This window comes from Cervus canadensis, chromosome 16 (genome assembly GCF_019320065.1).
Source record: "Cervus canadensis isolate Bull #8, Minnesota chromosome 16, ASM1932006v1, whole genome shotgun sequence".
In the NCBI taxonomy this organism is placed as follows: domain Eukaryota; kingdom Metazoa; phylum Chordata; class Mammalia; order Artiodactyla; family Cervidae; genus Cervus; species Cervus canadensis.
The window spans coordinates 19,466,719-19,485,143 of NC_057401.1; positions in this window are offsets into that span (position 1 = coordinate 19,466,719).

Sequence of the window (18,425 nt, forward strand, 5' to 3'; positions counted from 1 at the left end):
TACTTCCATGTTTGTTCATCTGCTTGTTAGGATGTCTTAATTTGGCATTCGATGAAAATGAGGTGTGAGGATTGACTGGCTCATGTGGACTTTCAGGGTCTCGATTATTTGTTAGCTGGAGGCTTCCCTCAGTTCAATTCCATGTGGACCTCTCCACAGAGTACATAGCAACATGATAGTTGGCTTTATCAGAATGACAGCGGGAACAAGAAGGAATGAGCAAGGCCTAGTAACAATCTTTTCATAACGCAGTCTCAGGAGTGATTAGTGAGTCAGGCACTCAGTCATGTCTGACCCTTTGTGACCCCATGGACTGTAGCCTGCCAGGCTCCTCTGTCCATGGAATTCCCCAGGCAAGAATACTGGAGTGGGTGGCCATCCCCTTCTCCAGGGGATCTTCCCAACCCAGGGATCGAACCCAGGTCTCCCACTCTGCAGACAGATTCTTTACTGTCTGGGCCACCAGGGACCACTTTTGCTTTATTCTCTTTGTCAGAAAAGAGTCACTGGGGCCCAACCCACACCTAAAGGGAGAGTTATGTAATGGATGCGAAATCACTGGGGATCATCTTATTGGCTGCCTGCCACACTGGAAAATCTGGTATCAGCAAGGGAAGGCATTAGTGGCACCTGGGGGAGTTGACAATAACATGATGTCTAACTTGCTTAATCTGTAGTGAGCCGTCTTGATCCATGATACTATACCTAGGGTTTGACTGCTGTCTACAGGTAGGACATTGAGGAACAAAATTCAAGGAGCAGTTTAAAGGCAAATAAGGAAGCAAGAGTATCGTCTTAATTTGACATTTGGTGAAAATGAAATGTGAGGATTGACTGGCTCATGCTCATATTGTGAATTATTGATAATTCTGTAATTACCAGCCAGTTCACCTGGCTAGAAAGATTAGTAACTTCTGACTTGGTAAGTTATTAACTTGTCCATGACTACACAGTTAGATGTTAACACAATACTATACTTTCTTATACCAGGCTAGCAGGTTGAATAAGAGGAACTGATGCTCTCTTTTGTGTTAAATTAGCCAGTTTAGGGGTGTTTTACTTTCTCTGTGGCAGAGGAGAGTATAACTCTTATGGAGGAAGCAAACCCTTTTAATTTTTTCAGATTGTTATCTGAGGAAGTAGGCATTCTTTTCTTTCACCTAACCACAGTCTGTTCGTTACTGAGAACCAGAAATTCTAGCAGTCTTAAGAAATTTGGTAATGATTAAAGAAAAATATTGAGGAGTCTTAAGATGTTTTATCATGCAAAATTAAGGACATGCTACTTAATTAAGGCATGAAAATTAAGGCATGAAACTAAATGAGTATTTCTTTCTTTTCTTGTGTTTCTCAAAACCAGAGAGGATAAGAAAGGAAAGATGAAGGTAGTGTTGTTTATTTATCTGAGGAATTAAAATATTGACATTGGGAGATATATTTCAAGTTCTTAGAGTCTTCTTTCCCCTAGGGCTCCAATTTAGGCCTATATAATGTTTTAGGAGTAGCCAATGAGTCACTAATAGTTGGTCCTCTGTATCCATGAATTCTGCATTCACAGATTCAACCAACCAGAGGCTGAACTCTTTACATAGCATTTACATTGTATTTACAACTATTTACACAGCATTTGTATTGTATTAAGCCAGAGATGACTTAAACTATATAGGAGGACAAGCATAGGTCATATGCAAATACTATGCCATTTATATAAGTGATTGGAGCATCTGTGGATTTTGGTATCTACAGGGGTCCTGGTACCATTCCCCTACAGGCTAAGGGATGACTGTATCTGTTTTATATGTAGAATTTTCTGGTTTGTTGAATGCAGTCTAAACACTAGCAGGGAGGGGGTGATTTCCAATAGCAAGAGGGGGTGAGAGGTCCAGCAGGATGTAGAAGAGGATCAGTTTGAGAGCTCAAGGTCCTTTCTGTAGCATCATCCCAGGCGGGAACAATAACCCTGTTCTTCTTTACCTTGTTCTTGTTGCTATGGTGATCTGTCCACTCACAGCAGCCTGAGACAATTGTGTTGAGACTCATCTCCTCCAAGATCCTCTCCTTGTGATAAACCACTAGAGAGATTTCACTGACAATCATCACTCATGATGTAGGCTGCATTCAGATGATGGCATTAAAGGCTTTGAATGACAGGAGGAGCTGTTATGGAGTGACCCCCACAAAAAAGGAATTTTATAAAGAACTTTTTTTTCTAAACTAGCAATAAGCCTGGGGCTTGAGAGAGCATTCTATCCTTTCTTTCTGTCTTCACTGTGGTCGTATCTCTGAGGTTCTGAAAAAAGTCTGCCTCTTTGGGGATGGTTTGAGTAGAGAAGAGGGTTGAGGCATGAAACTAAATGAGTATTTCTTTCTTTTTCTGTTTCTCAAAACCAGAGAGGATAAAAAAGGAAAGATGAAGGTGGTGTTTTTTATCTGAGAGATTCTTCCTTCTTTCTGAATATTAAAACATAGCAAAATGAGTAAAATTGATCTGTGAGTTTAAAGAAGGGAAACTGAGAAGGCTAAAGAATGATTTTGGATACCTTGAAACTAATGATGAAAATTATATAAAATATGATAAAAATATTTTGGAATGATTTAAAAAGCTAATAATATGCCCATATCTTTTTACTCTTGGTTTTCAATAGCTACTGTTCATTTTTAGTGAGAGGTCTCTGGAATGAAAGGGTCTTGCCTGACAGAGATGTTGGTAGGACTTCTACTCGTGAACAAATTACAGAAACTACTCAAATTTTCCTTTCAAGGCCTACATTCCTGTCTGTTTTCTATCTTCTCTCTCTCCAGTTTCCCTGTCTTTCTAAGTACTAATTGGTTAAGCATTTGGTCTCTTTGGTTACCATGGATTGGGGTGGTGACTCATGTGCTGCCAATGGGAACCTCAGCTGATAGCTGGGTCTTACGGAAACTCAGTAAGAATCGACTCATCAGTGTCCACAGAGAGAGCAAGGGGCTGGAAAGCCTGGCCTCACAAAGCCCAGGAGAGGTCGGGATGGCTGTAACCCCCTCACACACACCTCCAAGCACCCCAGCGGTGGGACCCGAGGTCTCTTCTCCCAGCGCTCTGCCTTTCTGCGGCTCTGCTGGTCTTAGCTTCTGCTTGTCTTCGTGTCTTCTCAATATTTCCTCACTGCTGATTCACTCCACATTTTCCACTCCCAATTCCGAGGAAAGGTCTGGCTGGCCACCCAATTATCATCTCTCTATTCATGGAGCTCTTTGTGCAAAGTCACATCACAGGTCCCAGGCCCGCTTGCGAATTGGTAGCTTTCATGCTGTAACAGGTTATGTGACTTGGACATTGCTAACCCTACTGGAATTACTGCTTTGAGGGCCCCTTTTCCTCAGTGGGGCAGTTTTTCTCCCACACTGTGTGGGACTGGAAGGTCTCACACAATGACGGCTGTGAACACTCTTTTCCACTAAAACACCCTTGTCTTGTCCCACATGTTTTAATCTGACATAAGAATGATTGTTCATTTACTTCGTGATAGTCCTTTGAAGGGAGTATTCAGGTGGGCTAGGTAAGATCTTTTCTTTATTCACAAAGGAATGCCATTACAGGAGGAGAATGCCAATGGCATTTTAGAAAGTGTAGGTGAAACCTCGTCTACTCTTTCTTTTGATTTCTGGTTGCATTTTGCTCCTTGGTGTGTGAGTGGATATTGAACGGGAGACTGGCTGGAGCTTATGCCTGGGCACTGCCACCGTCTGTCCATTCCATCAGATCAGCCAAGCCATCCATCTAAAATGGATTAAAAGATAATGACCTCAAGCTGTGAATGAATTTGTTTCCTTACTGGTATTTCTCATCTCAGGTCAAGTGGACCCCACTTTCCTCACACCACAGTGTAACTCAGGAGAGACAGGCATGGGAGGCGGGGCAGTGCAGAGGCAAGGCGTGCGAGGCTGACTTGGCCTTTGTTTCTCTCTCTCTCCATACCTGTCTGCTTACATATCTTGTTTCGGTCTGGAAAGGATACCACTTGGGAATACATACTTTCCTTTTGAAAATGACTGATATGAGGAATTGTAACGTTTGAAAAGTCAGCCCTTTCAGGGGGTTTACCAGAGTTTCCTCCTTGACCTAGTTTCCGGGTTCTCTGCTCTGTTTCCTATTTCAGCCGTTGAGGTTTAGGTTGCTATGAAATGCCTTCAGTTTGCTCCAGAGGCCAGCGCCCCAGCATCTGGTCCACAGCAAGTGACCGAAACTGCTAAAGTTGCTTACTAAATTGCTCAAGTTGCTCTCATTGTAACAGTAATCCAACTCCTACTAATGCGACCAGCTTGCAGCCCTTGTTCTAAATCTGAACTCATCCTTACACAGTGAGAGAATGAATTTCTGTGAACTTGTGTTCTACACCTCTATTTATACATCCACATGTTTTCTGCTTCCCTTTAAGATAACAAAAATGCGCAGCTGAAACCACACATTGCGTAAATGACCTCGTTTAATCTGCTTTCTTCTTCCTCTTCTTCAAGGTTGTATTTAAAGAGTTAAAAAAAATGGGACAGGATGATATGCAGGTGGAAATTTCAGGTTTGCGGTTGAAAATGCAAAACAGTGAAAAAGTATCTGGGCAGAGAGTCGACTGGGAATAACAAATGATGGCAAAATGCCTGAGGATGTCTTATGAATCATTTTATATCAACTCATGGTTTTGAGTTCTGGTTTAAAAGTCACTGTCATCGTCCTACGTGGGAGCTTCTTACAGTGCAGAATCTCAGGGGTTTCGGCCCAAATCTGCATTTTCACAAGTTCCCCAGGTGATTTTTAGGCACTTTAAAGTTGGAGAAGCACTGGCCTAAATACTTTGTTGGTTGTTGTCATGACAACCCGGTCACTTCCATTCCAATTGAATTGTTTTATTTTTAATCCAGTCCAGCTGCTCCTTGCTCAGTAGTCTGCAAGTCTTTCTGTCACCTGGCAAACTGAACCCAAATTTTGGAGGGGTGGGCCATAAAGGCTGGGCGCAGCACCTTCAACCTGTGTTTCCAGCCTCACTTCTACTTATCCCCGCCCCACCCCCTCATCAAACTAAGATGCCTCACTCATGTGAAGATGTGTGACTTGCCTGTTCTTCGGCTGTTCTTCCTTTCTGACGCGCCCTCTTTTCCTTTCCTCCCTGCATACTGACATCCTGTCAAATCTACAAGTACCGTACCAAATGGCCTATCCTTTGTGAAGCCTTTCCACAGATGGACAGGACTCCTCTGTCTTTGAATTCCTGTGGTTTTCTTCTGTGAACCATTTGCTTTACCCCAGAGTGCTCATCTGAGCTTTTCCTACCTCTCCAGACCCTGCACCATATTGTAAGCTCTTTGAAACAGTGGCCACATCTTAACTCATAATTGTCCTTCCTGACAATGGCCTCAGTACTTTCTACATAGTGTACAGTCAATAAATTAAATGGCCAGGTAATATAATTGGGTTAATATAAAATAATCATATGCTAGGATTCACATATAAGATAATACTCTGTATGTCATGAGCAGGATTTTTAGTGGATGAAGAACATACACTTGCTCAGTTCTCTTTTTGAGCACTCACAAAGGATAAGCATGAACTCTTTGGCTTAGAACATTGTGACGCTAAGTGGTCCCAAGATGCGTTGAATTTGTGATTTGCCAGCTTTGCTCTGGGGTGCCTACGAGGGCAGGCCCAATGTGGGAATCTTTGTCCTTTGACTTCCTAGATTTATCCCCTTGAGGAAGCAATTTAAGCTCTCTCAGCTTCAATTTTTCACATAATTAAATGGGACACACAATGTTTATCATGGTGTCTGGCACTCAGAAGGCACTTAATAAACAGAAACTGTTTTGATAGTTTCAAAGATAATGAGAATTGTGATTAAATTAATATGACCATTTATTTTATTATTCTAAGAAAAAATACAAGCCACTAGATCCTAAGATGATATCTAACCTAGAGAGTTCAATGTTGTCTTCTATGGCAAACAGCAGTGGACACATCAGAGTCTATAGGAGACACTTCTCATCTGTCATTGGGTAGTATTTTCCTTTCACACCATTTAAAAATTTCTCTGCATAGTTTATCATTTTAAATCAAATCCTACACAGAATAGCACCTGTTCAGTTCAGTTCAGTCTCTCAGTATTGTCCGACTCTTTGCGACCCCGTGAATTGCAGCACGCCAGGCCTCCCTTTCCATCTCGAACTCCCGGAGTCCACCCAAACCCAGGTCCATATTGAGTCGATGATGCCATCCAACCATCTCATCCTCTGTCATCCCCTTCTCTTCCTGCTCTCAAGTTTCTAGCTAAATTAAACTAAAAATAATCCATGTGGAATAAAGTAAATGAAGAAAATTTGTTATCATCCTGAACACTGACAAATAATGAAGGTAGAGAGGGAAAAACAGTTAGATTGCAACATCATCAACATCCCCATTTTCCACTTGTGATATTGTCACAGTGATGGAGGAACAAGTTAGCAGAGAAAAATCTTTTCCTTCCTTGTTTGGATTATTTTGTCGTCTGTCATGTTGGGGAAAGTAGCATATTGATAGTTCAGCAGTTTTAACATAGAAATCTTGATTAAGTTGATGGATTTCTGCTTTCCTGAAGCATCCATCATGGACTAGCTCTTCCTTCTCTGACATTGCAATTTTCACAATAATTTTCCTTTCCTTTCTATCCTCCGACATTGCTTATTCTCTTTGGCCTAAGGTTTTTATTAAACAAAATCATCTTCTCATCTTCCATGCTTGTTACTTTCTTATTAAATTTCCAACTATTTCAGTGCATTATTTAATAGTTCCCATGACATCAGTGATTCCACTGCCCTTTGGACTTTTTTCAGTTTGTTTCTTATGTTAAAGTACGCGGCACTGAAAAGAGGATTTCAGACATTTTGCTGGCAGTTCTCATTAAGAAGGCTCTCAGATTATCACTGTCATTGGAGGGGCCTAGAAATTTGTAGGAAAAAATGAAACCAGTGTGATCTTAGTCAAATATAAAGGGTTAGAAAATTCTGTGGGCTCTAGAAACCTGTTTTTTCCCCTGCCATCCCATTCTTCCTTTTGTAGCAGCATCTTATTTTCCTTTAGTGGGTATTCCTTTCTGACTCTTAGACCATGTGATGAGGTGGGGCTGACCTCATCCCCTCTCTAGAGACTAGCCAATGAGGTCCCTGGCCAGAACGTTCTCTGGATCCAAGGTGAAGGGCATTTTTCCAGCTAAGGTGGTGAAGGAGGTAAGCTGTAAGCTGGAGGTGTTATTGTCTGTCCTTGTCACCACAGCAGAGCTTACCTTTGGGTGAAGCCATAGAGAGAGAAGCAAAGCTGAGATGGAGTGAGAGTAACTAAGGCCTTATGACCCACTAGTCTCAAAATAAGTGCTTTTTGTTACGTGAGCTATTGAACTTCCTAGCCGGGTTGTGTTTCTATTGCTGTGAGCTGAATCAGTCTGATACAAGTAGCCTTGATTCATTCTTAGCTCTCCATGGCATGAAATGCTAAGGAGAAAATAGGGTCTTTCTGAATTTCCCATGTGGGTTTTATCATGTTAGAACCCAGGAGAGTCTGACTGTACCCTGCTTCTATAGACTTGGAGGCGGTTGCACACAGTGCTAAGAGCACAAGCTTTTGGAACAAAAAGTACCTGGTGTCAAATTCAACGTTTGCAGCTGTGTATCCTTGGGCACATTACTTAACATCTTTGACCCCCAGTAGGATAGCATGTGGACAAGCCTGGGTGCGCAGGTGACATTGGGAGACTGTGGGAGGAAACTCAGAGTTTCCTGGTGGGACGCATATGCAGTCTCCCAGGACAGGCGCAGCCGTGTGGTGACCTCACCACGGAGTCCTGTGTGCAACCCCAGGGCTCATCAGCAGAACGCTCCATAAAAACCCGTGACTTCCACAGCCAAACACCTGAATCCAGCCATGTCATTCCCCTTTAAAAAATTCCTCAGTAGCTACTCATTGTTCAGACTTCTAAACTTATAAATAAAGCTCTTCCCAGTCTGACCCACAAAGCCCACTGATGGCTGCTGAAAGCCACATGGCACTTGGTGCAAATTGCATGAAGGTCCTTGGGGGAGAGGTTGAGTTACAAAAAGGCCCTTTCCTGGGGGGATGCAGGAACTTTACGCAGTGTGCAAACACCACCACCTTCTACTAGAGGGACTACCTCACCTCCACCTGGCACTCCTGCCTCTTCTCTTAGGAAGAGTCCCACCATTCTCCCTTCTGGCCATAGTGGATTTCTCCCACGTCTTCAAAGGCCTAGCCACTTTCCTTCCTCTGACCCTGTGATGAAAATCTGTTTTCTCATACTGGAAGTTCTCTTGCTTCCTTGATAACCTGGAGAACATCTACCTGTGAGGCAGGTGTGAACAGTACTAGACCACATCTAGGCTAAGAGCATTCTTAGCATCCCATACTTAGCTCTTCCATGACACTTGTCAGACATTATTTTTATTATGATTGCTTATTGAATTGTCTGACTTCATCTCCAGGCCACTAGGTCTTAGTACTTGTAGGGATTACAGTCCCTTAGTGATCCCATTGAAGTGTAAAATATAGGGGATCCAGTCCCAGAGATTCTCCTCCAGTTACTCTTTTAAAGGTAGGTTTAGGGTGTGAGTTTACTGGAGAAGGGAATGGCAAACCACAGCAATATTCTTGTCTTGAGAACCCCATGAATAGTATGAAAAGGGAAAGAAATATAACACTGAAAGATGAACTCCCAGGTGAGTAGGTGCCCAATATGCTACTGGATAAAAGTGGAGAAATAACACCAGGAAGAATGAAGAGATGGAGCCAAAGTGAAAACAATGCCCAGTTGTGGATGTGACTGGTGACGGAAGTAAAATCCAATGCCGTAAAGAGCAATATTGCATAGGAACCTGGAATGTTAGGTCCATGAATCAAGGTAAATTAGAAGTGGTCAAAAAGGAGCTGGCAAGAGTGAACATCGACATTTTAGGAACCAGTGAACTAAAATGGACTGGAATGGGTGAATTTAACGCAGATGACCATTGTATCTACTACCGTGGGCAAAAATTCCTTAGAAGTAATGGAGTAGCCCTCATAATCAACAAAAGAATCCAAAATGCAGTACCTGGGTGCAGTATCAAAAATGACAATGATCTCTGTTTTCCAAGGCAAACCATTCAATGTCACAGTAATCCAAGTCTGTGCCCCAACCAGCAATGCTGAAGAAGCTGAAATTGAACAGTTCTGTGAAGACCTACAAGACCTTCTAGAACTAACACCCAGAAAAGTTGTCCTTTTCATCATAAGGGACTTGAATACAAAAGCAGGGATTCAAGAGATACCTGGAGTAACATGCAAATTTGGCCTTGGAGTGCAAAATGAAGCAGGGCAAAGGCTAACAGAGATTTGCCAAGAGAATGCACTGGCCATAGCAAACACCCTCTTCCAACAACACAAGAGAAGACTCTACACATGGACATCACCAGATGGTCAATACCAAAATCAGATTGATTATATTTTTTGCAGCCATGCTATACAGTCTATACAGCATGCTATACATAGAAATGCTATACAGTCACAAAAAACAAGACCAGGAGCTGACTGTGGCTCAGCTCATGAACTCCTTATTGCCAAACTCAGATTTAAATTGAAGAAAGTAGAGCAAACCACTAGACCATTCAAGTATGACCTAAATCAAATCCCTTATGATTATACAGTTGAAGTGACAAATAGATTCAAGGGATTAGATAGACAGAGTGCCTGAAAAACTATAGATGGGAGTTTTGAGACATTGCACAGGAGGCAGTGATCAAGACCATGCCCAAGAAAAAGAAATGCAAAAAGTCAAAATGGTTGTCTGAGGAGGGCTTTATATAGCTGAGTAAAGAGGAAAAGCAAAAGGCAAAGGAGAAAAGGAAAGATACCCATTTGAACACAAAGTTCCAAAGAAGTACGAGGAGAGATAAGAAAGCCTTCGTTAGTGGTCAATGCAAAGAAATAGAGGAAAACAATAGAATGGGAAAGACTAGAGATCTCTTCAAGAAAATCAGAGAGAAAAAAAAAAAAAGAAAATCAGAGATACCAAGGGAACATTTCATGCAAAGATGGGTTCAATAAAGGACAGAAATGGTATGGACCTAACAGAAGCAGAAGATATTAAGAAGAAGTAGAAAAAATACAAAGAACTATACAAAAACTATCTTCATGACCAAGATAATCATGATGGCATGATCCCTCACCTAGAGCCAGACATCCTGGAATGTGAAGTCAAGTGGGCCTTAGGAAGCATCACTATGAGCAAAGCTAGTGGAGGTGATGGAATTCTAGCTGAACTATTTCAAATCCTAAAAGATGATGCTGTGAATGTGCTGCACTCAATATGCCAGCAAATTTGGAAAACTTAGTGACCACAGGAATGGAAAAGGTCAGTTTTCATTCCAATCCCAAAGAAAGGCAATCCCAAAGAATGTTCAAACTACCACACAATTGCACTCATCTCACACACTAGCAAAGTAATGCTCAAAATTCTCCCAGCCAGGCTTCAATAGTATGTTAACCTTGAACTTTGAGATGTTCAAGCTGGATTTAGAAAAGGCAGAGGAACCAGAGATCAAATTGCCAACATTCACTGGATCATAGAAAAAGCAAGAGAATTCCAAAAAAATATCTACTTCTGCTTTACTGACTACGCCAAAGCCATTGACTGTGCAGATCACAGCAAACTGTGGAATATTCTTCAAGAGATGGGAATACCAGACCACCTGACCTGCCTCCTGAGAAATCTGTATGCGGTCAAGAAGCAATGGTTAGAATTGGACATGGAACAACAGACAGCTCCCAAATTGGGAAAGGAATACGTCAAGGTTGTATATTGTCACTCTGCTTATTTAACTTATATGCAGAGTACATCATGCAAAATGCTGGGCTGGATGATGCACAAGCTGGAATCAAGATTGCTGGGAGAAATATCAACAACCTCAGATATACAGATGACACCATCCTTATGGCAGAAAGTGACGAGGAACTAAAGAGGCTCTTGATGAAAGTGAAAGAGGTGAGTGAAAAAGCTGGTTTAAAACTCAAGATTCATGAAACTAAGATCATGGCATCTGGTCCCATCACTTCATGGGAAATAGATGGAGAAACAGTGGAAACAGTGACAGACATTATTTTCTTGGGTTCCACAATCACTGCAGATGGTGACTGCAGCCATGAAATTAAAAGACTCTTGCTTCTGGGAAGAAAAGCTGTGACCAACCTAGACAGCATATTAAAAAGCAGAGACATTACTTTGTCAACAAAGGTCCGTCTAGTCAAGGCTATGGTTTTTCCAGTGGTCATGTATGGATGTGAGAGTTGGACTATGAAGAAAGCTGAGTGCTGAAGAATTGATGCTTTTGAACTGTGGTGTTGGAGAAGACTCTTTGAGAGTCCCTTGGACTGCAAGGAGATCCAACCAGTCCATCCTAAAGGAGGTCAGTCCTGGGTGTTCATTGGTAGGACTGATGTTGAAGCTATAACTCCAATACTTTGGCCACCTGATGCAAAGAGCTGACTCATTTGAAAAGACCCTGATGCTGGGAAAGATTGAGGGCAGGAGGAGAAAGGGAGGGCAGAGGATGAGATGGTTGGATGGCATCACTGACTCAATGGACATGAGTTTGGGTGGACAGTCAGAGTTGGTGATGGACAGGGAGCCCTGGTGTGCTGTAGTTCATGGGGTCACAAAGAGTCGGACACGACTGAGCGACTGAACTGAACTGATGCAAAGAACTGACTCGTTGGAAAAGACCCTAATGCTGGGAACGATTGAAGGCAGGAGGAGAAGGGGATGACAGAGGATGAGATAGTTGGATGGCATCACCGTCTCAATGGACATGAGTTTGAGCAAGTTCCGGGAACTGGTGATGGACAGGGAAGCCTGGCGTGCTGCAGTCCATGGGCTTCCAAGGAGTTGGAGACGACTAAGCGACTTACACTTTCTTTCACTTTAGCGTGTGAGTACTGAGCCCAGACTCCAAGATTTAAATCATGGCCCTGTTTTCCCTAGTTATGTGACCTTGGACAGGGCAGTTCAGTTTTTTTGGTCTTAGTTTTCTAATCTGCAAAATGGGGATAATAATAATAGGTCAAATATAGTGTTGGTATGAGAATAAAATCACAGCCCATGTGAAGCACTTATTTTAGTGACTGGCATGTACCATGCCCTTAATATATGGTAGCTGTTGTTACTAGTGATGACTCTGATGCAAATAGTCATCAGACCACACCTTGAGAGGCACAGAATTAGATGATAAGCATTCCAAGGTCAGCAATCAGGTCTGTCTTGCTCACTTGAGTCCCCAGAACCAAGCCCTGTGTCTGACACATAGTAGTCACTCAAACAACCATCAGTCTGCCTTTTTGGCATAGTTAGTGTCTACACGACTCATTTGGCCCCTTTCCTTATATTAGTGTGTGTTATATATCACTCACTGTTTTGTGGTCTAGCCTCATCTAACATCCAAGTCAGAAGTATCACCAGGGCAGAGAATGTGACAAGCCTTGTATCTCCACCCAGCAGGACTTTCCAGCTGCTGCTTCATGGAAACACAGCTGAGCTCATCACTCTGCCTGGAGTCACCAAACATCTGACTCTTCTGGAGAACAGAAGCTTGTAGCACCCAGCATGGTTCCCCCAAATACTGCAGAACACTGAATTCTCTATTTTTTTCCACTCCCACATGTCAGGAGGCAGATATAATATGTCATCCTTAGGAACATGAACGGTTACTGTAGTGATCTTCCAAGGTGGGTGGAGGCAGGGGTGCACTGATAAATATTTTAAAACAACCTCTCTGGAGTCAGAGATGAGGAGAGCCCTGATTTACGGTGGGTATCAATTTCCATGCTATAAATATTTCCACCATGTCTGATCTCAAGCCCTCAGTGAGATGCTGCTGCATGTAGATTCAGCAAGAGGTGTGTGCAAACCTGCTCCATCGAGCCGGTCAGATGTGTGATGACTCCAAGCACATCATTAGTCAGTGGGTAAGTAGGTATTTCTGGTGTGTGTGTGGGAACCTATATAGTATGCAATCGAAAGGCTCTCCACAAGATTCTGAAAAGTTCCTTTAAGGGGAACTCTACCCTCCTTTTCTACCAGCCAGAGTTACATTTATAGGCAATCAATAAATGCAGGAAGCTGCTGGGATTTGGAGGAGGGGTATAAGGAACATGAATGCCAATTTTTCAAGTTTCGTCCAGGTACTTTGGGTCAGGGGATGGCAATATAAGCTAGGTTATTAAGAGGGGCTCAAGTGTTAGAATATAGATTTATTTTAACGCTCCTAATGATGTTAATTGCAACCATTGTAGCAAGTGTTCCAACTCTCATTGCTGGTGCAGAGAATTTCTTTCCCAGATGAGTTTTCAGAAATTAGAGAGTTTCATTGTTAGATGGTTTTTCACATTTTAATCTGTGTTTATTGATGAATGCGTGACTCAAACTCCACATTTATTTTCTATTGTCTCCTAAGGTGAACGCTTCATTGTACTTAGTCTGGGATTTTCATTATTTCCCAAAGCCCATGCTCACTGTTGTTTCTATACCTTCATGCTTTCCTGTTAAGTCATGGCTCTTGGTGGCATGACTCTCCCACAGTGGAGCCTAGGACACGTGAAAGGTGAGGAAAAGAACTGGACTCCCTTCTCGGCTGGATTAGAGTTAGGAAGAACTCTGTATATGCATGAGGTAGGGGAGCAGGTGAGTTTGTGGTGTTTATAGTCTGTTATGTAATAATGGCCAAGGATCCTTGAGTCTTTACTACATACCAGGTACAATGAAAATGCATTAGTTCATTTACTTCTTAGAACAGCCATGTGAGGTAGGTACTGCTATTAGCCCTTTTATAGAGGAGGAAATGGAGGCATAGGAAGGAAGAGCAAATGGCTAAAATCACAGTTGGATGCAGATTGGCTGAAGGGAGAGCTGGGATTGAACCCTGACCCCTGCTAGATGCACTGGGCTGTGAAGGGCTCCACTCAGCTGTCACCCCAGGCTGTGGATCGGGTGGCGGTTGGGTGGATGCAGTGTGGTGGTGTAAGATTACCTTGCATTCTTCCATCTACCTTTACCTAATCCCACAGGATGGGTCCATGAACCCCAGTAACTACGATGTCTTCTAAGACAGCATTGGCTGTGACTTGACCCACACTCCAGAGAAAACCCCCTTGGTCAGCCTCATCCAGTGAGGCAGCAGCAGTCTTGCCCTGAGAACTTCCCCTGCAGCCTTATCACAGAGGGGCACCCTGTGTGTGGCACAGATGGCTGGCTCCCCTCCGGTATTCTTTCCTTCTTACATAGAGACAGAGGTTCTAGCTGGGCCAATGGCCAGTGAAGGCCATACTTCCCAGCTTCCCTTATGGCTTTTTCTTTTTAAAAATATTTATTTATTTGGCTGTGCTGAGTTCTAGTTGTGGCATGTGGGACCTTCAATCTTCATTGCAGCATGCAGGATCTTTAGTTGTGGTCTGTGAACTCTTAGCTGTGGCATGTGGGATCTAGTTCCTGACCAGGGATCAATCCTGGGCCCCCTGCATTGGGAGCATGGAGTCTTAGCCACTGAACCACCAGGGAAGTCCCTCCCATGCAGCTTGATGTGGCCAGGTAACTACTTTCTGGCCCACTGGATATGAGAGAAAGTGAAGCATGCAACGCTTCGGCTACCCTCCTAAAGGCAGGAGTGCACTCTCCCTTCTCATTGCCTTCTTCTCAGACAGGACGGTGATGGCTGTGAATGGAAGCCATGCATGGATGCCTGGACTCCTGACACTTTGAGGAACAGAGCTTTACCATCAGCTTGGATTTTTATGGGAAAGACAGAAACTGTGAAACATTTAAACCACTTTTGTTTTGGTTCTCTTGTTATATCATCTCATCTACAGCATCAGAATATATTCAGCTTCTGTAAATCACAGCAGTTATCTCCCCTTACTTATGAAACTCTTGTTTTCTGCTTACATGGGTTCTTTCATGCTCCTGTCACCAGGGAGCACTCAGGGCCCACGTCCCCATGGTGAATGTCTTCTTCCAGTTCTCCATCTCGCCTGCTTCTCAGAGTACCACGCCTCAGAGCACCACTGTCATGCTGAGACTGAACGCACATGTATGAAGGAGATGAAGAGTGAGCTGGGATTCAGGCAAAGTCTGGGGATCATGCTGAGAGCAAGACAAGGAATAGGATAAAAGCCAACTGTCAAGTGAGGCAACGAATCTAGTATCTGCTTGTGGGGAGGAGCCAGAGATTAGGAAGGAATGGAGGCCAATACAAAATGAGTTCAGAAGGTAGGCAGGCGAGTAAGACCAGAGGACAAAGAAGAATCCAGAGTGACTGAAGGATGCAGCCATGCATGAAAGTTTTATGTGCATTTGGGAGAAGAAAAATAGACACATCTTTAAAAAAAAAAAATGCAAGGGCTTTGGAAGTTAGGTGAACTTGCCTCAGATAAAAAGGCTCTTAGAACTCACCTGCTGTAACAGACACTCAGGGCTGACTCAGGCTGAGGTCTGCTGGGAGCCTGGGGTAGCAGCCCACAGGTCCTGACGGTCATCCCGGCCTTGTTCACATGAGCACAAGGCGTGGGGGAGCCTTTCTCATCCCAGGGATGCTGTGGTGGCCTGGCGCACCCTGCGGGCTGGCTCAATCAACAGCCCTTCCAACCTCTTATCCTTTCTCCACATTAGAGTCAGGAGAGTTGAGGTGTCCTTGAAACCTGACTAGGGGTGCAGTCTTGGTTCTGCTGAGCAGAAGCAGCCCCACGCTGCTGGGAAGGAGGGTGTGATCCTGTGGCCGAGGTGGGCTCCCCGGGCCTCTCTGGGAGGGTCTGTGCTCTCTGGGCCCTCGTGTCATTGGCGCTGAGGAGCAGACGGGTATACCATGGATTTCCACCAGAACAGTCCTGGTGTGGTTGATTATTTTCTCTGGTTGCTGTTTCACCTTTAATCCTGTCTTACTTACTGGTCCTCAAAGAGACTCTATAAGCCACCTAATAAATTCATTTTTGTTTAAAATAATATGAGTGAGTTGTTTACAAACCAGGTGTGCTGGCGGCTACATGCATACTGTTTTACATGGTCTTTAGTTTTTTTATATCTATTCCTATATCTTGCCTCCACAGCTATAGCGTAAGCCACTTCTAGATAGAGAACATGTTTTATTCCCCACCCCACCCCCACTTTTTTTTTTGTAATTTCAGTTTTGGTTGTGCTGGGTTCTTTGTTGCCGCATGCAGGCCTTCTCTAGTTGGGGCAATCAGGGAGGGGGGCTACTCTCTAGTTTTGGGGCCTGAGTTTCTCATTGTGATGGCTTCTCTTGTTGTGGAGCACAGGCTCTAGGGCGCCCAGGCTTCACTAGTTGCTGCCCGCAGCCTCTAGAGCACAGGTTCAGTAGCTGTGTGTGGGCTTAGTTGTTCTGAGGCATGTGGAATCTTCCTGGACCAGGGATCGAACCTGTCTTGCCTGCATCGACAGGCAGATTCTTTACCACTGGACCTCCAGGGACATCCTCATTCCTTTTTTGAATCATTCTTTGTTCCTTCTGTAATGCTGAGTACATAGTAGAAGCTCAAAAAGTACTTTTTAAATTGAAATGTGGTTCTTTTGGAGGAAAGAAATATAAACTACATCAGTGATCCCTCTGGGAAGTGCATAAAATGATCCATTGTTGTGCAAGAAGAAAATACTAGAATGGAAACTAAATTTTATCTGAACACAATTTTTATTGTTTTACTGGTATTTAACTTAGATAGTAGTACATTTATACCGACAGACAAATGTTGGTGTGAACTATTGAGAAGTTATTACATATATGGGTGAGAAATTTTTTAAAATGTTGGAAGGCCATTGGGCTGAGTGACCTCTCAAGATGCTTTCCAGTGATTTTTTTTTAACCAATCAGATTTCTCATCAAAGCCAAGAAATGGGCGGAGAGCTTAGTAGAGTGCCATCTGGTGGTGAGTCCTTCAACATGCAGTGTCGATTCCATTGTTCCTGCAGCAAGTCATCTGTTAGCACCACTGCAGGCCTTCCCTGCCGGCAGCGGGGACAGTTCCGAGGAAGGGGAGAGTGAAACTCATCTGGCACAAAGGAAATGGAAGGGCAGGTGGGTACAGAGAGAGGCGAAAATAAAAATCTGTACTTAAAAGACACAGTGTGATTAGGACAGAAACACACTGCAGAGAGGGTCCTGCTGTCTGGGTTCAGCTTATCCACGTTCATCATAAAAAATCAGAAGGCCAGGATGGAGGGTGCCTGAGCCCTCCTCTCTCCCAGGGGCCAGGTGTCAGCACAGAACAAAGACTTTTTGGGCTAAACTTTACCTCCCTGAGAAAGAATTTATCTTTCAGAAACAAACACTTGCAATCTCACCACAGACAGCAGAGCCTGAAATTCTCTTCTCTACCAGATGAATGACTCGATGTTTCTGCTCTGGATCCTCCTTCTCCTTGACTGACCGCCCCCCTGGGGGAGTTCTGGTCATAAGAACGTTAGAACAGACACTGCGTTTTCCTTGGGCATCGCAAGGTCATGGCTGTAACGTCAGAGGAGGCTGCTCCTTGGGAAAATAGAACCGAACAGTGACAATTACGCTTCCCAACAGATGCCCGTGTCCTTAATCTGCCCGCTGTGGTGAGAAACAGCAGAGGAGACATTTGAATCGTCCCTTGATGATGTGTCAGGACGGTCCAGTTTTGACAAGGAGGCACTGGGGAACAGGGAGCTGATGACTTCTCAGTACAAGTGTCCCCTCCCTTTTATGCACAGAGAGGTAAATTAAGAGGAGCAGGCAAAGGAATGCAAACAGAGGAAAGAGGGAAGTGATGCCTGAGAGGGGGAGGACGGTGGGAGGGGAGGGAGGGAAGCACACAGCAGGAGTTCTCCCAGGCAGAGAATTTCTTCAGAATAGCAAGAAGGGGTGGGGGCGGGAGGAGAGGGCGGGGAGGAGGGCCTAGCAGAAACAGTCACCTTCAGAAAAAAGAACAAAGATCCTAGGAACTCAGGCTTCTGCGACAGCGACAGCACTGTGGGAATTTGCAGGAGAGCAGAGGCAGTGGGTTGGCAGTTTGGTCTAAAAAAGAAGGAGCTGGTCAAGAGCAAATGGTGGGGGTTTCCTACCAGGAGTGTCACAGGGAGGATTCTTCAGTGACTCACCTCATGGGAGTCACTGATGGAGTTGGGTTAAAGCTGGGTCAGATTTGCGGAAGAGCCTCCAATGTGCCACATGGCGGGGTAAGGGTCACTGGCTCGGCTGAGTGTGGACGGGAGGCAGGACAGGGTCAAGGTGACCTCAGGGGGCCGCTTGCTGAGGTTTACCGTGGTCATCGTCAATGGGAGACAGTGGTGTGGAGGCAGGTGGCCAGGATCTGGGTTTGGGGGACCACTTCACCTCTCATTAGGTTCGTAACCCTG